The sequence below is a fragment of the Cuculus canorus genome, chromosome 6 (genome assembly GCF_017976375.1).
Source record: "Cuculus canorus isolate bCucCan1 chromosome 6, bCucCan1.pri, whole genome shotgun sequence".
In the NCBI taxonomy this organism is placed as follows: Eukaryota; Metazoa; Chordata; class Aves; order Cuculiformes; family Cuculidae; genus Cuculus; species Cuculus canorus.
Genome location: NC_071406.1, coordinates 3,252,864 through 3,278,455, shown reverse-complemented (window position 1 = coordinate 3,278,455; position 25,592 = coordinate 3,252,864). Strand labels below are relative to the sequence as shown.

The window sequence follows — 25,592 nt, the reverse complement described above, 5'->3', positions numbered from 1 at the left end:
AACCTCAGAAGATTTACACCTCTGTCTTCTCATTTTTCAGACTGAAGCTCCCATGCAGGAATACATAAAACTTCTGGGGAAGGTTAAAATGAGTGAAAGGAAATATTTGATGCGATCTAATGGACATCCTAATAGATATTTATAGACTTCACAGAGAAACTTTTCACCGAGCATTTTTAACTCCCATTATTGAGTAGCTGCTTTCTTTTTTAAATATGAAATCTGATTCAGAACTAAAATAACCAGTGTGTTGCAAGACAACGCATTTCTTTAAAATTCAATATTACATGACGGCTCTTATTATTTCATTCATACACCGTATCTCTGATTTTTCTGGCCACAGTGCACAGTTTCTAACAGCTTAACGCTATAAATACACATCTATAAAGGTACTGCATCTACAGGAAAAGCTTCCCAATTTTTTTGAACATTTCTACCTAAAGTTATCGTATGTCTAATACAGTCCCTGTATATAAAATAAATGTTCTCAGCATTTTGGACTGCTTTCTAAACTGATAAATGTTACTCTCATAAACATAAATTCAGCAGCAGTCCTCTTGAGATTGCATTTTTTCAACCCAAAACTAGTTTGAAGTTGAAGCAGCGTATCTAAAATGGATTTTAAATATTAAAAAAAAAAATGCATCTATACTCCGTATTTTTATATGTTTTTCTAGTGGTCAGGCAATGTGAATGTAATATATTGGTACCTTAAGTCACGTAAGTAGTTGGTTTACCTATATGCTATTTCCAAGCTATTAAAAGCAAACCAAGGTAAGCACAAAGGTGTTTATTATTCTCCACCTACACAATTTAATGTCGTTTTCTGGTCAGCAGAGTGGAAAGGGCTCATCCAGGGCTCTCTATCACTCCCAGATCCCCAGAAGGACAGGTCTGCAATGGGGTGATTGAATCACCCAGGTGATTGAAGAGGTTTACCTGCAGCATCTTCACTTACGTACTGAATTCAGAGTCACTGAAACCAGTACTGAGGTTCACCTCTGGGCTCTTCTAGGTTGTATGTCATGTTTTAACACTGATCTTTAGAGATCTTTACCTGTGTAAACCCCAGTGACACTTCATACAAAACTCAAGACTCTGTGGCACCTATAACAAGGAATTTTATCTTTACTTCTTAACCTTTAAGATGAACATGCCAAAAGATGCCAATTTCCCTGGGAAAGTGCAAAGAAATATTTCACTGGACTCATTATTCCTCGTGAGGAAGCTCCTGGGTAGTTTCCACCACAGGAAAACACGTACCACGTTTGTAAGCAATATGTAGATGCTTTCTTTCCAGCTGATCAGCCCTGGCAGCCGGCACAACATCAGATTCAAACGATTGTGTCCAGCTACTACATTAGTTTGTACCAGTAAAATGCGAGTGTGCCTTTCACACTTTAAAAACTGACTGTAATCAAGATCTAATTAGTATTCTATTTTACCAGTGAGAAAACTGAGAGAAATGCATACAGATGTACATTGTTTTAGATATTAAGCCAAGAGATGTCTCCAGAAAGCAGCCATTTATCTTTTGCCTTTTTTTTTTTCACCCTTATCATCAACATCTTGTCTCTTGAAATATAGACATCACTAAATCAAAAACACTTACCTTTTCACATCATTATAGAATTGCTCAGATTAAATAAGAGCTCTGCACAGCTTTTCAAATCTCAGCTATGTTTTCAAACCACCAGGGAGGGCTAGTTCTTCCTGCTCAGACAATTATCAAATTGTTGCCAATGTGAGCGTTCCTTGTATCAATCTCATTATTATTAAGTAGTCTAAATCACCTATGGATCTCATTACCATCACTTTGAAAAAAGGTCACAAGGTGGCATCCGCAATTTACTTAAAATTTATCATGACAAGGATCCGCTTTTTAAAAAAGATTTAGCCTGCTTTGGTTTATTTCTGATGTTAACAAGCATTAATAAACCTTAGAAGTCTGCTTAATTTTCATAGAATCATAGAATCGTTTGGGTTGGAAGGGACCTTAAAGATCATCCAGTTCCAACCCCTCTCTGAAGGGCAGGGACAGCATCATAGTGAAGAAATTCCTCCTTACGTCCAGTCTAAATCTGCCCCTCTCCAGTTTATCCCCATTCCCCTCGTCCTGTCCCCACAAGCCTTTGTAAACAGTCCCTCCTCAGCTTTCCCATAGCCCCCTTAAGGTACTGGAATTTTTTTTTGGTTGGTATAGGTTTTTATTCTTTGCTTACTTTGGAAGTAACAAGGACATCACACCATCTGCCCTTAGTGTTGCTGGTGGAACTCCGGACATTATTGGGAGGTTCATATTGTAAAAGAAACAATACCTTTTCAATAATTACCTTATTGAAAAGGCAATTAGCCCCAGAAAATGCATGAACGTTAGGGGGGGGGGGGGGGGGGGGGGGGAAGGCGGGAGGAAGGCAGTTTTAGCAGGACTTTCTCTTTGCAACTGCTCAGTTTTCATCATTTCACCTTGTGAAGATATCACTTTATCACTTTTCCAGCCATAATAATTACCTTAAGTAGATAAGAAACTATTTTTCAATCATTTTTATCAAATGTATATAAAATGTATATTTTTATCAAATGTATAAAAATTCCCTTATTTTTTTGAAGAAAAAAAGGCTGTCAGAACTTGTTCAAAAATTACAAGTAAACACTAACGAGGACAATCCTTGCTGTCCACGTCCTGCTCATTTATAACTAGATCACTCCGCAAAATATCATGCAGTTTTTTTATATTTGTAGGGGAGAGCATTTTTGCCCAGTAATAAGAAAATATAATAATTGTTATCACCTCCTTCCTCTGAGAAAATGGCACATAAAATTCTGTATTTAAAATTCAACTGAGAAAGAAACTGCAATTTTTACCCGAAGTCTTGCAGCCATGCATTCTAATTCTATTTTTCTCCTGGTCTGTATGGCCTTATGCTGCATTTTGGATATAAAGATGCTTCAAAAGTAGCAGCTTCAAGAGACTTATCAGACAAATACGCAAGGGCAGAACACGCAAGAAGAACGGAACAACACCTACAAGTTCACAATACGATTGCTCTACATGACTATATACCCTGTGATATTTTCATTCCTGTCCCTCATTAATTTCTCTTACTCCTGAAATGGTATTAAGTGTGATTTCTTTCTAAACTAACAAGTAAAATTATCCAGCTTTCCAGGCACAAATCTGCTATATTGCTGTGCAAATCAATCCTTAAAACACAAAAATAATCCCTATTAACGTTTCCAGTTGCTGCCATATATAACAGTATTTAAAGACCGCTTTACATTCCTTTACCTGTTGTGAAAAAAAAGGGAAGGGTCCTATTTTTATGCATCTCCCAGCAGGTAATGTAATAGAGCTTTGCATCAGGCTCCTTGACCTGAAGGCTGGCAAGGTATTAGCTCACCTTCTACGTCTTGTAATGACTCAACACATTCTTGCTACAGACAAACAAATGTCTGAAGCAGTTCAGACCCAAATATCAAATCTACAAATTATTTTACAAAACAATGGATTTGTCTGTTTCCGAAATGTATTCACCTAAAATGTGAAACGTCTTTCTGCAGATACAAACACTGCATTAACAAACCATTTCTATCTCTTTCTTTTTATACTTACTCATACAGCTCTACATAACACCTCATAAATGAGGGATCTCGTAATACAAACACCCATAAATATACAACACACGCACACAATATGCGTATTTATATTAATATTTGTAATAGAAACCATATCTTTATATCTTCCAAAGGTGTCCTTTGTAGCTTTCTTGCCTTTTAAATGCAGCTATTCTTAAACACAGCTTGTCTTTGAAATATGTCAGGATAATGCATTATTGAAGTACAGTACTGCTTCGTTTTTGAGACCGTACATAAGATCAGTCACGTTCAACAAATTTCCATTTTACTTAGTTCTTTTTCATAATTATTCTTCACTTTTATCACAGCCCTGTCCTCAAGAGCTCTCTGGTTACGCCACTAAAATTAACCACACACTACAGGTTATGCCTCCAAGGGACGTGGCATCAAGAGAAACCTAAGGTAAAGAAAGAAAGTAAAATAATATCCTCTACTTTTCTCAGTTGGATACGAGTAATGTATGAAGTGGGTTGCAAAATTAAGCACCAGGTAAATGAACCAGATCTGAAAAAAAGTTTCTTATTCCACCAGATGTATCTGAAACGTTTCGTTTATTTCTTAACGTATGGATTTTGAAAGCCGCCAGGATTTAAAAGCTGTCTTCAAACTTGTGGCTTTAATTGGTATCTTTTTGTTCAAGAAAGAGTTAAGTCTAACAAGCAGAAAAAAAGAAATTAACTAAAGTAAGGCCCTTGTGATACAATGACACTTGCTCTATGCTCTTACAGAGAAAAACACGATGATAAAACACCACAAAGAGGAGTGTTATGAATTTTATTAATGACTAGAAGACAGTGTGCAAAACATCAAAGGTCTGTGGAAAAGATTAATGACCCCGTGTGAGACTGTTTAATTACCTCCAGCTAATTAGATTCTTGACCAAATTTTTAATATCTGCATTCCTTCTAAAGCCTAATTGAGATTCCACATTATTTATCAATCTTTCAAAAAGCCCTTAGTGTGCTGCTTTTTTTAGGTTTTTTTTTTCCCTTTGCACTTTGACTCCATTTATGGTCAATTATTAAATAAATAGCAAAGTAACTGTTCTCTCTAAACTGTATATGTGGAACACTTTATGCCTGTTTATTTTGACTAGGAGACTATCATCGGCATCTTTTATACATAATGAAGCACTCCAACTAATAAACTGACTGACTTCACTGTAAACAACGTTGATAATATTTTTGTTATCTGGGCTGTGCTCAGGAACTCCTCATGTGGTTTCTGTAAATCAGCCTTTGCTATTGTCCGTTAATCCGTATTTCAGTTTACCTTGGTCCAGTCCCAGGGCCGGAGCGGTGCGTTACCGTGCAAACCGGAGAAGACAGCCCTCGACATTTGATTATCTTCCCCCATTCATTTAGAAGTACTTCAGTGCGATGAACCACAGCTATTAAATAACTTGCTTTGATAGAAGGAAATCAATGTCAGAAGGCAAGGGACACGTGATAATTACTTATTTTTACACCCCTTCAGCTCTCCTTGTATCCCCAGTCAGGACACTGGTAGAAAAAGAGAGACTGAAGTGTACAGCATAGCTGAAGACTGCACTTATAGGGTTATCTTCTTCAGCTTTACCATTGCAGACTGGAGTGTAGGAAATTGGGAAAAGCCAGGAATTTCCAGTTAAGTGAAGGGGAGCATATTTTTTATGTAAAGTTTGATCAACAAGACAATTCCCACTTCGAAGGAGGCAGGGAGGGACACTCAGCCTCTTCCTTCGTTTGAGCTTTAAAACAAAATGCAATTTAAAAAAAAAACCCTTTTTGTCATTTTTAATATAAATGCGAAAAATAAAGCTTGAATGTGTGAAGTCATATATTTACAATGCACGTATAAAATAAAATAATTAGGGAAAAATTCTTTTAAATTTCATATAATTTTTTTTTCAACATATCTGCTACAGTTTAGCTCATAAAATCACACCGCGTATACAGAAATATATGGGATAGCTTAAAAAAATGCACTCTATTAAATTTTAATAGGTTTTATGTTCTTTGTATAAAATCTTGTTGGCAGTACGCCTACTAAATTACACAGGATTTGTTTCTGTGGGGTAGACATGAGTGTCTGCATGTACAGACAGACACTGCAAAACTCCGGTACACGATGATCTATGTAACTGTGCTAAATATAGTGGGGACAGAGCTTTGAGGGAGGAATCACTTTTGTCATTGTGATGTTTACAACAAGCCTTGTCCAATGGGATAAGAACATCTATGCATTATCACAAACCCTATCATTTAATAATATAAAAAATACATGCCAAAATAGCAAATAATACAAATCAATACAAAAGTAGAATGAACCAGACATTAAAGAGATGTGTAATACATTATGCTTAATTTCTTGAGAGTGACAAGAATATTTGGTTACTCATTAAATAGCTCACAAGAATATGGTTGGACTCAATGATCCAGTGGGTCCCTTCCAACCTAGTGATTCTATGAATATCACAACACTGAATTCATTGGGGATGCAGTGGTTAGAGCTACTTGATCTTTCTGATGCAATAGAAAAAGCACTTAAATTCTATGTATCCAGACATTTATTCTGTGCTCCGGTTGGTGAAGGAGTGCTTTGAATGGATTAAAAATTTTATTCTTACAGCTATGGATAATAATCTCATAATTTGTAAGATTTCAGTCCACTATAAGCGAGGGTCATGATTTTACGTTAGGTACTAGGTAAACAAAGAATTAGAAAAGAAGCACCCACATTCTGCAAAACCGAGGGGCATATTTGATGTTTTACTGCAGAGAAGGAACTGAGATTTCCTACGTCTCACCCTCCAAACTACCCTTATTTCTTTCACCCACCCGTCAGGTTCGGCAGGGTCAGCGGTTTCTCTCTTACAGACTGTATGTACCTGTCTGGGAGGCTCTCTGTGTGCCTTTTTACATCTGATCTACAACGCCAGCCCCAAATGCTTGACAAGTGACAGATGCTCCCTGGTTTCCAAAGGACCGTAATAGATATTGCTACTGAAATAACTGATCTGGACAGACAAGCTGGTAATGGGATTAATTCAAATGGCAATTCAGGCCCAGTTTAATCAAATATTGCATGGATGTGCTATACATCAAGCATTTAAGTCTGGTGATAGAGGAAAGCTCATTCATTCACATGGGCACCCTCCAGCCCTAGAGATTGCCCTTCTCCCACCTGCCACAAGCACGTGCTCCTCCAGGAAATATTCATGTACGTCACATCATACCCTTTTATATTTTCCAGCATTCCGTTTCTTTCCAACTGTATGGACGGTGGTGATGGTACAATAATAAAAAAAACCCAACCAAGGAAAATCAAACCCAACAAACCAAATAAAGTAAACTAAAACCTGTAGCCTGTTTGGTCCAGTGGGAAAATACACCTGTGATGACGCGCAGTTGAATAGCATAGGGCTAAGCTATAAGGGGAGAGCGCAAGGCATTTACTTACTTTAAAAACAACAATTATTAGCCCAGTCTTGACCCTGTGGCCTTTGAGAGACTCAGTAACGAGTTTGTCTCCTTCTGCAACACCTGCTCTTTCACCCAGGGAAGGCAGCGAGGCGCTGGCAATACCTCCCGAGTGACCAATAACCTGCCTCCCCAGAGGAAGGGATGGTCACCCCGCACGGGGGAACGCAGACAAGAGCATTATTACCAGTTTTGGTAATATTTTTTTCTGAATATTCTTTGAGAATCTTTGTTCCATCTCACACAGGCTTTTAAAAATGAACAGAAGCCAAATTAATATAATGAAAATACACAGCGGGACAAATATTGTTGTTAAAATTCTTGGGGTTTTTTTGCATTTTTAATAATTTTCTTCGTTCTAGTCTGTTATATTAGTGCACCTTCATACCATACACTTGTATATCTGGAGCTCTTTCACAATTTTACATCTTTCTACACAGAATCTGCCCAAAACCAAGACCACTCCTAACTTAAAGTGCTCCTAAAAACGTGAAGTGCTCTATTAATTTTAAATTGCTTTACATCATGTCTGCTCTGAACCCCAACTGCTTTTTCACGCAAAAAATATTAAACTATAAAACGCACATCTGCAACAGAACAGCTACCCAGCTTTTTGTTTTTTCTTTTATTTCAAAGAGCAACTTTCTCTCCTTTTTCTTTATCTTTGAAAGAGAATGCTTTGGGATAAAAATAATAGAACAACTCATCATACGTTTTACTGTGATCCTCCCTCTATTGAAAACCTTTTAGGTATGTCAGAGGACTAAATATATTTTATATCTACCAATCGGAAGCGCATAACCCAGCCCATTAACCCACTGACCATGATAAATTATTATTTCCTATCAGAAGCGTTATCATTAGAAGATTGACACATCACCAAACGCACACTGAGGGTTAACAATACTCCCCAGGATTTTTACAAGATGACTTCTGATCTAAGACTTCTGTCTCGCAGGCAGCTCTTTCGAAAACGCAAACAAAAATGTTTTGAAAGCCTTTGGTGTTTTTAGACATCTGATTTTCTCCTCCGCAACGAGAAGAAAATGGCATCGTTTCCAGCTGAGCCCCTGTCACATTATCTTCGGAACAACAAAGACGCGGTGCAACACCAGCACAGCCTTCCCCACGGTGGACCTTTGCCAACACAAACCTTTGCCCGCTCGGCTCCCACTGCGAGGCTGGGCAGAGACGACTCTCTGCTTGCTTTTGCTCACATCAGTGTTTCCACAGAGCAATACTCTCACCTGACCCTTGGAGGTCTATGCAATCCCATCCTGGCTAGTGATTACTGGCTATCTCCTACCACCTCTGTCTTCTCTTTGATGTTTTTAAATGGATGTTGTTAAAAGGAACTTGTTGAGTGAAAGGCAAAAAAAAACCCTCTATTTACTGGAAAGATAGGACTGACTCAATATAGCAGTGTACTTTGGTGGCCAGGCTGGATTTTAGGGAAGATTTTCCGAACCGAAGGTCTACCGCTTCTTCCGTTTGCACAGCAACTCAAGCACTAACAAGTGGATTCACTGTCAAAGTCACTTTACTTGTGCTACTGCATCTGAAGTACATTATATTAATCTATCAAAGGGTCACTGCTCCTTTGGTGAGCGACCATAAATACACACAAATACAAAAAAGCCCCATGCTCTGAATATCCCATGTATCAAGCACTTTCAGATCCATATATATTTGCTGCTTTGCTATGCAGATATAAAACCATCTGAGTGATGCGATGAAGCAATAACCCTTCCTGGCTACTGTGCTTTATCATGGGAGTAACTTGGGAGGTGCTGATTATTTACACACAGTCCATCTCAATAAGTTGCTCTTGGGATATTTTCCAAGTAACAAATTCAAGCAGAGTTTCTTGACTTTAAATTAGAGCTTGGTCTGTACGCGCACTCTGAACTTCAGAGCATCTCTCTGCTAACAGAGCAGCTGTGCTCCCGCTGTGGATGTGGACTTTTGGTCCAGAGGGGCAGGTCACCTGTCATCCGACATTACATGGCACATTCCCAGCTAACAGAGGAGTCAGCTCTCGCCTTGACCAATTTTCAGTTTCTTTTCCAGTTGGATCTCATATTCTTCCCGGTCTTTTTTTACACAGCTTGGAGCAATTGCATCCACACGCTCCTTTGTAGGACAGCAGCATCAGTTTGCTACTGATGCAAACCAGAACTTGACAAAGGATGCGATTCTGGTTTTGGTACCTACTCTGATAAATTTTATTCATTTAAAGAATTTTCTTTTTTTACAGCACCACAATGTAACTTGTATTGTTGAACGCTGAATCCTATACTATTTGTGCACCCATTTAAATTCATGGTGGGGTTTCTGCTCCTGAAGACTTGTTTGAGGCTTTCATTTCTTCTGGGTGCAAGCACTATCAGGTGAAGATTTTTCAGTCTTTAACCAGACATACTAATCTAAGGCTAATTAAATGTTTGTTTGCTCTACTTAGAAGACAATTCTATGGCAAAGGCGTTGGAGGATTTTGTCTCAAATGAGATTAGCAATTCATTATCCACTGGATCACAACTTCATATCAAGGTAGAGGCAGCTGCTTTATTTACGCAATGTAACAGCTCATAAATAGTTAGCATTGAGACCAGAAACACTACAACAAATAAATAGCAGAAAACCTAGAGGGTGATCTGGGTTTTCAGTCTGGAAATTATAATACATCTGCCCTGGCTGAGAAGGAGCCATCAATGCTGCCTGCGACGGCAGAGCTGCCTCCTGCAGCGATTAACAACCTTCTGCAAGACAAATAAATGCTCTAACCTGTAAATGTGTAACTTTTAGCTATAATTTACAGCCATATTAAATAATTCTTCTTCCTTACCTCTCGAGGAAGTTATGGGAAAGTTATGTTATGGGAAATTTAACCTTTCTTTGTCAGCAGCAGCAGTGTGATGTTCTCGTGAAGGGAACTGTAAAACCTCCACCACCACTGCGACTTCTCCACTCTGCAGCTATTTATCAGGAAGCACTGAACTCAGATTTTCCCTTTACCTGCCTGCAAGATATTTAAAACTAAGAGACTATAGCTGCCTCTTAAAAACCCACCAATCTTTACCCCGTCCTCTGGGAAAGCTTTCTGCTCACTTAAATGTTCTCAGTCAGAGCCTATGACAGGCGAAAGTTTCCTGTACAAGCCATTGCTTCAATAAAATATTTATGGGATGCAAAACATGTGGTTATATTGGGTTTTCTTAAGCACTTTCCTAATAAAGGGCAATGCATGTTCAGCCTTCATAGTAACTCAGATGTGACACAAATAATACAGCAAATAATTACAATGACCTTTCGCTCACCTCAAATTTAAACAAAGGTTAAGCTGCCCTTTAGGAAAGTAAATATTTTCTGTAGTCAAATAAGTGTAGACACCTTTAGAAATAAGGATGTATTGCCAAACTAAGCTGGGCTGAAAATGGTTACAATAAAATCGTTTCAAAACATAAAGGATGCAGAGTTGCTCAGCAGAAGCAGCAGACAGACATCCTGGCATCACAGCCGGTCCCTTACCTTACAAAACTCCCCGCCTGATCTCCATATGTTTTCCAAGAACTGTTGCTTGAATTTTCTGTCTGGTCACAGCAGATAGGAGGGAGAAATATTAAAAATAAGAAAGTGCATAATCTCCTTGCCCCCTTAAGTCTGGTAAACAATTTATATTTGGTTTCATACAAGAGAATGGATCCACGGACCTTTAAGTAATTAAGAAACAGACACTGAGGCTTAAAAAATAAACTTCACAGAGAGTCTCACATAGTGGCCAGGAAATGGCTCGTAGGTTTTATTTAGTTCTTATAGTCCAAGGTTTAGCTGTTAGCTAGATAAGAGCCAGGTGTGTTTTACACATCTAATTTGTTTAGTCTGAAGCTAATTCAAACGGTGCTTTTAAACCACAAGTCTGCAACCGCCTTTTAAAATCTAAATCCAGGATGAATGGGTGTCATATATACTCAGGGCCTCCAAATGAAAAGGATTACCTTTGGGGAAGGAGATCCTCACTAATTCTGGGGCGTGTGGTTTTGTCAGGGGGATGCTCAGGCGTCACTCTGTTAGCTGTGTCAAGATGACTCGCAAAAAGTCAATGCTGCCCAATACAGCCTCTCGTATCAAAGGCAGAAAGAAAAACCACATTAAAGGCCACTTTTGAGGATTTAGGGCTAAGTAACATCTTTTTGCTGACCTGTCCAGTCAACAGATGAGAAGTGCCCGAAGTTGTCTGCTATTCTATTTTGACATGAGCAAACCATGAATCCCCTCCAGACTGGCGAGAGGGAGACAGCTCAGCGTGCGGAGGGAGCTGGGAGCCGCAGGGCGCTCTGCCAGGAGGAGATTCTGTCACCTCTGGGGACACATGGGGCTGAGGGTCCATAGCTGCAAATTTGCAGCCAGGCATCACATTGGCAGGGGTAGGTAGAGGCTATAGAAAGGATGCATAAACGTCAAAATCTTTGATTCTTAACATTTTAACCTTCAACGACCTCTGACAATAAGAGAATTGCAAAATATCTGGTCAAGAATCATTTTGTACATGCAAAGCGATGGGGCAGTTTATGGCAGCAACATTCGTAATGCTCTAATACAGGGCAAATCATAACAAAACAGACAATCTCCATCATTACCATTACAGTGTTGACTAACCTGACTTTCAGACTCCGATTGAGACTTCCAATCCTATTAGTATAAGTAACATTCAACTTTAACTGTACTTTCATTTTGACAAGCATTACTCATGCCCTTCTCTGTTTGATCTACTAAAAAAGATAGTCAATGAATTTACACCCTGTTACTTATTCATGAACAAGTTGTGTCCCTGAATTTTAACATGCTATGCCTTAAACTATTAGCTGTATATCTGCTTTATGTGATGTTCCTACATAAGCTGGCAGTCCATCAATTTAGTGTCCATACATTTCTTTGAAAGCTATATTATAATTAGAGCTTAGGTTAATACTATTCAATAACCATAAAACAGACATAAAATAATTATAACTCATTTAGTGAAATTAGAAAAAGAGCAATTATTAGACTCCCATCGTGAGGCTTTGCTGTGAGGGACAGATAATCTATCTGCAAGATGTACTTTAAGAACACCATTTTGAAAGAAATAAACTAGATAAATTACTGTTTTGTTTTTGTTTAAGAAAACTTGGACCAATAAATACAAGTTCAACAAACATAACGGATGTGCGTAAGGGAAGTGAAAGTTCTACTGCAAGAGGAGAGATTAAAATATTTATATGAAGTTTTCCTGACATTACCTCTCAGGATGTTGTGAAGCTACATTTGTTAATATTTGCAAGGTATAAAACACTACAGTGATGCAGACACAGGCCTATAAACGGTTACCATAAAACACGGGGACGTGCACAGTTTGATCGCGAGGGAGGGGACTCACTGATGCTATCGTTTGCCTCAGCACGTTTTGAGCACAAGTAACTTTAATGAAACTTTTCTACATCAGGAAACCCGGTTTTGAAATTGCCGTTTTCTCATCCTCCAAGCTTCTGGTATGCTGAGATATCCAGTTATGAGGGAAGAAATTACTTTTTGCTGGGAACACACCTTTCTGAGTGAAATACAGCTTAGGATTGCATTCAGCTGACAATTTGCCCATTTTTAATTTCTGTGGTTGGAGATTAGGATAGCAATCTTTCTGATGAATCAGCAACTTAAATAATGTCTCTTCCTGATGGACTATTGTCCAGCTGCTGTTCACACAGATGTAAATCTCCCAATGCTTCTATTTCCAAGCCTTACAAGGGCAGAACCTTCTTCAGATAATAAGGATTTTCCCCCTATCCCCACCACATATAGGATCCTTCCATGTTGTAACTCTCTTTTTAGGTCTTTGGGCATATGAACCTTTCTTTTTTCCCCACACTTTTAGTACTAAGCCGTTCACATATTGGTCAATCTATGCCATTCCTAAGGAAGTTTGACTTTGTTCACCACAAAATCGGTGAATCTCCTTTCTTCAAGAGTTCCCAGGACCTGAAAGAAAATCCTCCGCGTGGTACTCAGCATCCAACCCAAGAGACACCCAAGTCACAGAGTTCATGATAGTGTGTAAAACACATCGCTAGAGCACAGCTAAACAAAACGGAGCACAGAAAAACTGCCACTGCGTCTAAAAGCAAAAACCATAATAGCATAAGGACAGACTTCCTTTAAAGTGTCAGTAATCTATTCAAAGCAATACTACACTGATATTTCTCATCGCTTTTAGGGTCAGCACATTTATGATTCATATTTTCAGTCCGATCTCTATAGTCAAGAGACACAGAAAGAAGTCTCTACTATCAGGCAGATTTCAAAAGCTAGAGGTAAAAACATCTAATGCCGTATAAAATGGCAAAAATTAACCATTCCCTAATAAATTATTTGTTTCTTTGGAATAATTTCTCTAGAATGCTTTTGAACTTTCAAAGAATCCTATAAATTCCTCCCTACTTAATTTACAGCAATGTTAGAAATGAACTACAATTAAAATCAAGCTATTTCTTATAAACACCAAAAAAAGAAGAAAAAAAACCATACGAAGGACTTATGTTTTTTTTTAAATGAATGTGTGATTCCATTAAGACTTTTCTGTGTTCACGTGAAAACTTATTTATTGGTTTACATTGAAACATAATTTCTCATTAAAACAAGCCCTAGGAAACAGAAGTCTGGTGAGAGAAATTCATCACTACCAACATTTATAAAACTAGAAAAGGTTATGTTACGCTTCCTGTTTAAGCGGTGTAAACGTACTGTTGTAACTGTAGAAATGGGGGAATGACCTGACTTCATCCCTAATTTTACTTTCCAAGTGACTAGTAAATTCTCCTGTTAAACAAAACAAGAGACAAGTTCAGAGAGCTGCTACCTCTGACAGTCGTGAAAGACAGGAAAAAAATGAATGGCATTCTCTGGAGAATATTTTTCTGTCACTTAAGCAGTTTACGTATTTCTCTATTTTTACCGTATTTTTCTTCTTCTGATCACCAGGGATCGTATGTGAGTTTAAGGTCATTAGGGCTGTGTCTAGTGCCAGACAGATTCTGCTACAGTCAGATTTTTATGATGACAGCATGAAATTTTTGGAATGCACTAGTGAGTTGTGTGACTATTGTTAGACTGTCATTAAAAAGAAAAAAAAATAAATATATCTTCCCTTTCTTCTACTGCGAGAAAGCCCTTGATTTTAAATTTCACAAACTATAGCAGGGTTTCTCAGAAGAGATGAAAAAAGTAGCAAGTTAGTTTGATAATTAGTATTCCAAAACATATTGCAACTGCTTTTTTTCCCCATTTCCATCAAGAGAGACTGAGAGAAGATAAGATTTTCTTCAGTGTTAAGAGACAAGGAACAAATGCAAAGAAAAAAGCAAATGAAGAATTTGACATTTTTATTTAATTCTTTCTTTCCATCTCCTTCCCTTTCTTTTCAGTGTTTCAGTCTCTTCTCTCCATCCTTGGGGAACACTGCTTGAACCTGCATTTGTGAATTATAAGCTCTCTGTACTGTGCATAGTAGTTGTTAAGGATCAACTGATTAACCATTTTATAGAAGATTTAGAGGACTCATTCCAATTTTTACAACTCCATGTGGTTTTTAAATATTGTAATGTTTTCAACCAATATGTTTTCTGCCTCCCAGCAGTAAAACAATACCTATTGGCTTGGGGGGAGGGAATTTATTTTTATACAATTTTGTTATAATACAATCTTTTCGTGCTACTAACAGTTTCTTCTGGGAAAGACTAAAAATGCCTCAAGATGAAATATTGTGTTCTTCATTCTTTGCTCACTCACTTAGGTCAGTGAATTACTCGAGTGCAGACGTCAGGTATCACAGACTACACTGAACAGTCCAAAAAAGGACAGATTATGGGATTCATTAATTCACTTTTCTGTTGGTTTAGCAACACCTTTTACATTCTTTCTTATGGTTAATATCCTATGTATTTTTTAATGGGTAAATAAAGAGCTTACATAACATACATCAAGCTCAAAAGACTTTTCTGCGTGGGCACTTACAACTGTACTGTTGTACACATGGGTTTGTATCAAGACACCAAGAACAACAGACATGGTCCAAATTCCTCTCCTTCTACAGATTTTAGCAACAGAATTTTCTCTTGGGGTGACTCTGGACCCCTGGACAACAACACAAGAAGTTGCAGAGCAAAAGCAAAAGCTGGCAACCGACCTAAACAAAGTCATAAGTAATTCTGACACTGTTGTATTGACTTAAGGAGATTTTCTGAGCACCTTACTCACTGTTTTCCAATGGCCCTAAAAGAGACTCCTTTCCTTCAGAAAGTTCAGAAGTGTTTTCTCGTGCGTTTTACGGATCTAAAATTCTAAGAGGTGGTTTTCAGAGCAATTTTTATATCTTTACCTTTTCTGATGATCTCACTGTAATTGTTAAAGTCTTTCCTCCCATCATGTTCCTATCTTTGCTTGAGATGTACAAAGAATTTACTTATTTAAAGAAATGGATGTGTATCACTACCATCACCAGTAGTAATATAACATGATCATATTATCACAATTTAACAGTTAATACAATGTGAACTATAATGATTGCAATCATAGTTTTAATGTTATTTAATGTAACATAATAATGCTCTAACAAGTACAGTAACAAAAAGTAACACTTAAGGTCCTGATAAGGAGCAAACATGCTGCTTTGGTTAATGTAAAATGTATGTTTAACTATTGATTTCACAATAAAATCTAAAGAGTATCAAAGAGTACCAATTTACCTCACATGAACTAAGCAGGCAGGACAAATTGAAATTGGTTTATCCTGCTTTCTCTGTAAGCTAAGCTAAAGTAAATAAATTCACCTTTGCCACAGAGCACATATGTGGGCATTCGCTGCAGAGCAATCAATGCCCGGTTAAATCAGGAAGGCATTTCTATGTGGCTTAACAAATCCTTCTTAATTAGCACCGGAGCATCTTCATTTCACTATAAACAGAAGGATGGCTAATTAAGACATGATCAAATAGATGATTGGATCTGGGATTCTGTGAGACACCACCCCTCTGACTGAATATTTCTTGGAGTTATGAGCTATGAACTGAATTTATATCTTGCTCCAGAAAAGACAAACTCCTACTTAACAGCTTGAAACCAGGGACGTTCAGTTAGGATACGGAAGACCCATATGCAAATTCAAACCTGAGCCACAGCAGGTTTCCTGCAGTTTTTAGGAGCTTCTCCCCTCCAAACTCTTTGTACCACATAATCCATGTTGGTACCTACAAACTTCTGCAGATTAAAATTCTTTGAAACTGGTATCTATTAATAGTTTGGCTCCTGCCAAAATAAAACCTCTCACATAAATAATACCCAATAAGCCCTACAAAGTACTCATGAGGGAGGAACAGGTGCCGAACAAGCATTGCATGTGTAAAGGAAGAACTCGGTTCTGATCTGCATTAGCACTGAAAATTCCATGCCTATCACTTACAGATTTTTCCTTTGTGTTAAATAATGACATTTTCTTCCTAATATCATATTCCTCCAAGCAGAACTAGGAGGTTCCTGCAGGTACCAATAAAGAGGGCACCACAGAAGAGACAAAGAATAATAAATCATACAGAGCTGCAAATAAAAAGGATAAGACAATGTAGATATACCTGCTTACTAATACCACTGAATCTTATAGAATCTGCGTAAAACATACAACACCAGGATCTCTTACCTCCTTCTGTGATACTCTGCTATGTCTAGAATATAACTGCAGTACTTCCCCCAGTACTCACTAACTTCAATTTCCCATTACAGAAACACAGATTGCACAATCAATGGATTCTTAATAGTTTTTAGTTGGTGATATTGTAAGCACCTGCTGCTCCTTTCAGAGAAAAGCTCCAAGAGCTCTTTCCGTATGCAAGATTTTTTCTTGTGCAATTTTCCTTTGCAACAAATTTCTTCTGTGTCCAACATCACAAATCATTTCTAACACGATTTTTACCGATGCGCTGTTCCCAACATTTTAACACGGCGGGGAATTCAACAATATTTAAACTTCTGAAGTTCTGCATTTTCATATACACTTAGAAAAAAAAAGTTAGCACGAGACTCTTAACTAAAAGAAAAATGTGAAACCTTCAAGATACACCCCCACGAGGTTTTGCTGCACAGCATCACGCACTCTGCTACAAAGATTTTCTCAATAGATTTGGTGGGTTTGAGCCTTCAAGCTCCCTCGAGGAGCGTAAAAGAAAACATCTTGTAAGGTGTACATCGATTTGACACAAGCCAACTCCTACCAGGAACAGATAAATCCGCCTTGAGTTTGGATGTGTGCTCACAATCCAAGTCATCTGCTTGATGGCTCCATTACTGCTTATTTATAAAGTATTTGCCACATATTTACAAAGGAGTTACGTGATTATAGGGATCTTGAAATAGGAAGCACTGCCAAATTATATAGCTATAAAAGTGAAATGAGAATCCAAACTAAGGTTGGGAAGTCCTTGTCTAAATATAACAAACGCTGCACAGGATTGGATTACACAAGTGGTGTTTTCACAGTCAAAGGCATCGCCTTGTCCTGTCTCTACCAGATAAATCACTCTTGTATTTCCTATGTTAAAAACTGATCTATTGTTTGCATAAAACTGAGCCCTGTGTTATGTCTTGCAGTTACTGTATCTCCAATGTCAAACTTATATTAATCAGCTCATTAGACGTGGCTTAGATTGTACTTCAACTTCATGTTTATTCCCAATTTTCCTTGACTTTATCTGGAAGACTTGGTCCAATCCATATTACGTCTTACCTTTTGGCATTTAACATTGATAGCATCTCTTTTTATTGGACTCCTGATGCCCACTGATGTTTTATGCATAATGATGCTCAAGTTTAATTGAGCTGTAGCTTCACTTTAATTATGAGCCTTCATGATACCTTCAACACTTTTTCTTCTCTGATTACTGTAACTTGTTCTCTCTAACCCCTTTAAAATCCTTAATCTATTAAACCAGTAGTAGACAAGTCATTTTTAGGAAAGTCTAATTAGACTATTGCAATTTTCTTAATGCATTCTCATTATTTAGGGGGAAAAAAGACAACAACCCCAGTGAAATGCACTTTGCAAAATATTCCAAACATTCACATTTAATGGTCTGATTCATATTGTGTGTCTCATGCTTGTAATGAATTTATGTGGAGAAAGAAGCGATAAAGTCGTCTCTTAGGTAAATTTTTCTTCATTAAATTTCCCACATATTTTATATCTGTCACTTTTAGATTTACTGTGGAATTCTGCTTCTTTCAGTGCATGAAATTCTTCTTCTTCCAGTTTCAGAGTCAGAGGAAGAAGCAAAAAATGCAAACTATCACGGCAGATACATGCACATACATAAAAGGGGTCCCTTTCACATCATCCGTTTCCATGTGTGCCTAATGTCATTTCAAAACAAACCCAACCATGAAGTATTCAGTCGGTCAGCTTTGCCAAAAGTCTGGTGGTTTTTCATGGACTTAGAATGATGGAAACTAAAACGATCCATATTTCAATCAAAATAATGAAGGAAACTAAGTCCGTACTAATATTTACTGTCATTGTAAAACCAGATGTATCCCCCAAAATGACACATTCAATCCAGTCCATCCTTTCAAGTATAAATGCTTTCTATAATGTTATACATACGATTTTACAGATGAGATGAATCGCCCCCTCCTACTCACTATGAATAAGTACACACATAAAATCTTTTTTCCTGATGGTTTTGGGCAGGATTCTGGGTGTCAGTTGGCGATCATACACTGTGAACCGCTAACGGTGAGAAGCACTGCACAAACTGGGATCCATAAACAATTCTTGGGATCAAGTTACTGCATTTACAATAAAAACCACCCTAAAGACGCACAGAGCACTGGAAGTACGATCTTCCTGAGATGACTCCAGGCCAGCTGAAGGCAACAGCTTATTTATTGCTGACTATATCACTCAGCAAAAAAAAAAAGATACTTGTTAAATAAATGGAATATTTAACAAATTTTGAATTATCTGTAAAAACTAACACTTTACCATAAATTTATTACAAATAAAAAGAGAAATAAGTTGAGCAGAACGCACTATGACCTACATCCTTTTGTATCCAAACCTCTATGAACTGTTACTGAAATCGAAATTCCTAGTTAGACGACATACTTTAAGATGTCTGAAAGTTTAAATGTAAGTACCTAAATAAGTAATTTACATATTATAAAAAAAAAACCCAAAAAACAACAACAAAGAAGAGATATCTGACCTTGAAATTCTTTTGGCAAATCTTTTTTTTTCAATTTTACCCTTTTAAAAATATATAATTTTTAGAAATCTTGTAGATTTTGGAATTTTGTCAATTTTACAGCTATGTGTATAGTAATAAAACCTTAAAATAATAAAGATGTCACACTAAGGAAAAAAAAAACATAAAGAAAAGCCCCACTATAGCCTACAAAATGTGTGTGAGAGAGCGAGGAGGTAGCTGTACAGCCTCTGTTTATATTCAGTCAGACTTAAAAAATCAAATAAAGTCTAAGCTCTATTTTTCTATGTCTTAATGTTGTTTGCTTTAATAACGCACTGTGAATTATATTGGCGTGTACATTGCGAATGCGGAAAATAAAAAGAAATTCATTTTAAAAATTAGAACGGCAAAGTTCAGAATTAATGCTGACTTTTCTCTCTTTAGTCCCAATTTCCTTGCTCCTCACTGTATAAGCATAACCTCAATGTTGCACAAGTTGTATGCATGAAAGAGTACTTTAGTTAGTATATTACTTTCCTCTTCAGGATTCGTCACTTGTTCCCTAATTTATATCCTTTTTTTCTGCAACAGAAGTCATGATGGGATTTTTTTTTTCCCTTTTCTTCACTTGATGGCCATGTAATTATTTGCCTGTTTGGTTAAATTCCTGAATTTGGGATCAAATACATTTCTTGCATATAAATGAACGGATCGAGTACAAGGAACATATCAATTCCAAATCAGTGATTTGTCTTTTTGCATTATAGGGTACTTTCTCTAAAGGCATCGCTTTACATTACACACTTCACCAAGTGCAAGACTGAGTTTGCAGTTCTTGAGATTGCTCAAGTATTCCGCCTATCCAAATCGCATGATTTGCTGAAACAGTCCTTATGGAGGACAATTGTGGTTGCCTGAGGAAGTGCAGTATACAAAAGTTTACAGTTTACCAGCAAGTCACTGGTTTATTTTTTTTTGTTTATTAGTCAAAAGGCTGATACATTCCCTTGTTTCTTTCTGCTCCTGTTCTCTTTTTTCATGTAAGCTTTCCGTAATGTCAGCTTCGTACTGCACAGCATTGGCCAAATCTGCTCTAAGTGTATTCATATTTTCATAAGAAACATATTCCATAGAATCATAGAATAGTTTGGGTTGGAAGTGACCTCAAAGCCCATCCATTCCCACCCCCTGCCATGGGCAGGGACACCTCCCGCTGGCTCAGGGGCTCCAAGCCCCATCCAACCTGGCCTGGAACCCCTCCAGGGATGGGGCAGCCCCCACTGCTCTGGGCACCCTGGGCCAGGGCTTCCCCACCCTCAGCATGAAGAAATTCTTCCTTATGTCCAGTCTAAATCTGCCCCTCTCCCGTTTATACCCTTCTGCCCTCGTCCTGTCCCCACAAGCCTTTGGGAACAGCCCCTCCCCGGCTTTCCTGTAGCCCCTTCAGGTACTGGAAGGTTGTTATTTAAAATATTTAACATCTATATGACCCTTTTAAGCCAGCAATCTCATTTTATGTGGGGGAAAGAGATATAATTTCTCATTTACACAAGGAATGCTCCCTGAGAGAGCTGGGGTTGTTTAGCCTGGAGGAGAGGAGGCGGAGGGGAGACCTCATTGCTTTCCACAACTACCTGAAAGGAGGTTGTGGAGAGGAGGGAGCTGGGCTCTCCTCCCAAGTGACAGGGGACAGGACAAGAGGGAATGGCCTGAAGCTCCGTCAGGGGAGGGTCAGGTTGGATATCAGAAAAAAATTCTTCACAGAAAGAGTCATGGGGCATTGGCAGAGGCGCAGAGGCTGCCCAGGGAGGGGGTCGAGTCCCCTTCCCTGGAGGTGTTCAAGGAATGGGTGGATGAAGTGCTTGGGGACATGGTTTAAGGGATTGTTAGGAATGGTTGGACTCGATGATCCAATGGGTCCTTTCCAACCTGGTGATTCTATGATTCTATTTTTCTTTATTCCTTCAACTAACTATATATGAGTTTGCATAATATATTTACAGTGTCTGCATGCTATCACAGTTTTTTAGGCAGGATGCCCTATTTTTGTTTCTTCCCAATCCATGACACAAAGCAGCAGATCTTACCGCGGGGCTACCCAGAGTGAGTTTCAGCAATGCTTAAAGAGAGCCCAGACCAAGAGGAGAACAAACAACGATGGGCTGACAATTCTCAGAAGCAGAAGCACTTTTCTGCCAAAACCATTCACAGCTGCCACCTCATTTCCTGGGAAAGTCAAGGTGTTCCCCTGGACCTACTTTACAGATTTGTGATTACACAAGTATTCTGGTCTTCCTTTGTAATATATGCAGATCAATTCAGCCTTGTTAGTATTACCCCATTCTCATTCCTGCAGTCTGGTGCCAGCCTCATCTGTGAGGGTCGGCAGCTCTTACCAGCGAAATATGCCAGCATCCACAGCTGCTCTCGCTTAAAACGTCTCTCTCTGCAGTGGGGTAGTCCTTGTTTAGTGCTGTCTGCCGCTCACTGCATGCCCACACCCATGCATACAAAATGCCAGGCGAAGAGGGACATCCGCAGTTGTCTTCCCTTCTGCACGTTCTTTGCTTTTTGGGATGCCAAAGAATTTGCATTATGCTCTTTGGAAGGAGTTGGCATCACTACTGATCTTGACAAAACCTAATTAATAAGCTTCCCCCACTGTGCTGATAATGTTATTACTCTCCATTAATGTTGTTCACCAAAATTTGCACCTTTATCACTTTCGCATTGACTGTAGTCCAAACTCCAGCCCTGGAGTAGCCAATGCAATTTCCTTTCTCCAGCCGTTCTGGTTTTTAGTACTTAAAGCACCAGCCTAGACGATGCATAAAGAAGAGCTACAATGTGAATATTACAACTTCCAGCACACAAAAAATGCAGTATTCAGGTATTTAAATGTTATCATAGCTCAAACGGACCACCTGCAGGCTGCCAAGTGATCCTCATGACTTTTTGTCTGGCCCAGGTCTTACCTTGTTGTCTATGTAGTTCACTTCGATCACTTTGGAAGAATCAAGAAGACATGCATCATCTCCTGCTCTACTCTATTTACTCCTTTGATGTTACAAACCTGAGAAACATTAAAAAAAGTGGTTTTGAAACTTCTTGAAGATATGTCTTCTCGGTGGGAGATTTACTAAGATAAATCCTTCTTAATTATTCCCAGTAAATGTTACACTGTGGTTTGTCCAGAACAAAAAAAACCCGAAATACTAATACTAATATTTAATCATAGGAACACTTCACATGGATCTGCTTCACTCAAGGTCTTCAAATCAATTCACAATATTTTTCTAAGAGGTTATGCTTTAGTTTAGCAGAAGATATGTGCATGATGTAGAAACAGCTGGGATCTACAATTTGAATACTACAGAAAAGCAGCCTAGATATTTGCAACTATTTACTGTGCTATTATAGGTATGATGTTCTGTTGCCAACTAAATATTTTGCTCTTCTAAGCTGCATTGTGCACAAGGTCAATGTTTCCATCTATGTACAGTATACATTGTGGAAAAGACGTTAAAGGTATACATGCAGTTGACCATAGTTCGTCAAAGAAGTGAGTTAGAGGAGGTCAGTTCACATCACCAGCATGAGTGATGGTTGATATACCTGGAATGTGTGCACTTTCCCAAGCATTCTTATATCTCCATTAATATTTTGCAAAATACGTGGATTTTGACAGGGAACATAAATTTGTACGAATGAAATTAGCTACCAATAATTCATAATTTTGATGGAATGTGAATCACTATCTAAAACCTGAAGAAAAAGACGATCAATCACTGGTTCATACACTCACTATGTTTAGCTGGCAGGCTAGAGGAGCCAACTTTTGTCAGAAGTTACTTTTCTTCTGGACAACGACCAAATCTAAAGTGTTTACACTTTCAACTCATTAGGAAGTAGAACACATTTGGCCAACATGAAAAACTGAGATTCAGTTACCAAAATGAATGTTTCTGCTCTTGCTTGATTCAATGTTTTTGTAATAAACTCTTCTAAACTTTAGTAAAGAGTCCCAGTGATCCCTTGGAGCATTTATGTCAAATGGTTAATGCTAATGGCACCAAAGACCAAAAAGGTAAAGGATTTGAACTTAAGAGCTGAAACACTAACCTGTTGCAGTTTACATTTATTGGTCAAACCTAATAACAGGAGAGACACAACGGTTCACCTACAACATCGCTACGTTGGCATCTATATAGATGGTAGGAAACAAACATTGGCCACGCCGGCAAAGAACAGAACTGAATTCAAACTTCTAATATTTTGGCTCAACTGGATCATTGTTTTTTCTTCTTGTCTCAGCTGGAAGTATTTTGCACACTCACAGGTTTGGGATGTTTACAACTGCCTTTCCCTCTCTCCAGCTACCCTGCTCCCATCTATTTTACACTTGCTGTGCCCTGGAGCAGCTCTTCTTTTATGACTGCTTTTTGTGGCTTGTATGAAGCACAAACTTTTAAATTTGATAAGTGCAAATGTTTTATCAGATCAAAGTCAAATTAAATAATATTTCGCTGTTTCAGTACCAAAATTATGAAAAATAGTAATTTGGCAAAACCAACTTATTTGTATATTTTTTAGGGTCAGTAGGCAATACTGCCGTGCCCTTTCTAACACACTAATGATGAGGCCAAATGCTTTTTATTGCAACCTAGATTTTCCTAAGCAATATATTTTCCAAGAAAATATTTACTTAAAAACTCATAGGGAAAATATATTTCATGGGGAAAAAGCTGCTGAATTTAAGTAACATGGCAAAATACCATGTTTTGACTGGCATTCTACAGTTATTAAGACACTGTATTTTTTCATAACTTTTAATAATGTGTTTCACTTCTGGTTTATTCAATAAACCTCTCAACCACTTGATACAGAAATTACCCTCAAAATTTATTTCCTTCCATCAGGCACATGGACCAGTTTGTAATTTATAGGATAAGTGTTATTATGTTAGAGTTTTCCATGGATGTTGACTGCCCACTGCTGACTGATTGACTGACTTTGGAAAAACAAGATTGCTATGACTTATTTTAAGATATTATACCGAGAAATTCATAGCCTTTATAAAGTAAGAGTGAGAAAACAAATCTAAATTAGTGGGTTTCACTTAATAACTCATTTCAGTTATTCATATATAGTTATGTCGTTGGGTTGGTTTTTTTTTTTTCAAGGGATCAGAAGTATTTAAAATGACTAAATTTGATATGTCTTTTTGCCAATGTATATGAGTGACCACGGAAAAATGTTCCCTGGAGATCTTCAGTGTGTGTCCTACACCCTAGGACCTTGCAGCATGCCCAGCTCCTCTTGGTCCACTAGGCAAGGAAAGACACTTCTGCTTCTTTCAGTGCTTTACCATCCTCTCCCGGCAGTCAGGAGCTCCTCGGCTACACCTCTGCCTCATCAGAAAAAGTTCATCTTCAGAGATCCTTCACTGAACGATGCACCCAACCATTAAAGCAAGCTTTCCTTTGGAAAGCTCACATCACATAATACCTCCAAACCTTCCTTTCAGCTGCATGAGTCAAATGGAAAAGAAAGGCAGACAGTTTTTTCTATGGATATTCAGGGTGTGTCTCTGACACACAGCAAGATATTAAGATCTGTGTCTGACCCCCCAGAGGAATCCAGAAACTATGTCACAATCCCACTCGGAGTGAATGCTCTGTCTTTGTATAATTACTTTTGTACTGGGGGTGGGGGTAGGGCTCGGGCTATTTCAGACCCATTCTTTTCTTTTTAGGACTTGTAAACTTACATGGATCATAATGACTGTAACTAGGAGTGTACTTAGAGGGAATTCATGCCAAGGAATGGATTCAGTAAGGGAAACTGATCCCACAGAACCAGAGGAAAGAAAAAAGAAATTACAAGAACATTAAACATCATCACTGTTGAGAAGAGAAGAGAAGAGAAGAGAAGAGAAGAGAAGAGAAGAGAAGAGAAGAGAAGAGAAGAGAAGAGAAGAGAAGAGAAGAGAAGAGAAGAGAAGAGAAGAGAAGAGAAGAGAAGAGGAAAGAAAAAAAAAGATTACAAGAGCCTTGTAGAATTATTTCCCTTTTCCTGCTGGACATATCTCTCTGAAATTGTTCAAGCCTTTTTTTCTACCAATACTCATATTGGTAGATGTCAACCATTTATTATTACGTGCAATCAAATCCTTTTTTTAACTCTTTTGTTCTCTACTGAGAGCTTCCAGTTCACAAAAATTGTCTTTCACAAG

The 25,592-nt window shown here is 38.1% G+C and overlaps 1 long non-coding RNA gene across 2 annotated transcripts in view; it reads right to left on the bottom strand.

The window, feature by feature from the left end:
* LOC128852530 (uncharacterized) overlaps positions 1–22,435 on the bottom strand; it is a 154,619-nt gene extending 132,184 nt beyond the window's left edge. Inside the window, exon 1 of one of the 2 annotated variants that reach the window (XR_008450429.1) lies at positions 22,333–22,435. This is a non-coding gene — a long non-coding RNA (uncharacterized LOC128852530). The remainder of the gene's footprint in view (positions 1–22,332) is intronic. The other variant, XR_008450431.1, reaches the window with a different exon arrangement.
* Positions 22,436–25,592: the final 3,157 nt, after the last annotated feature.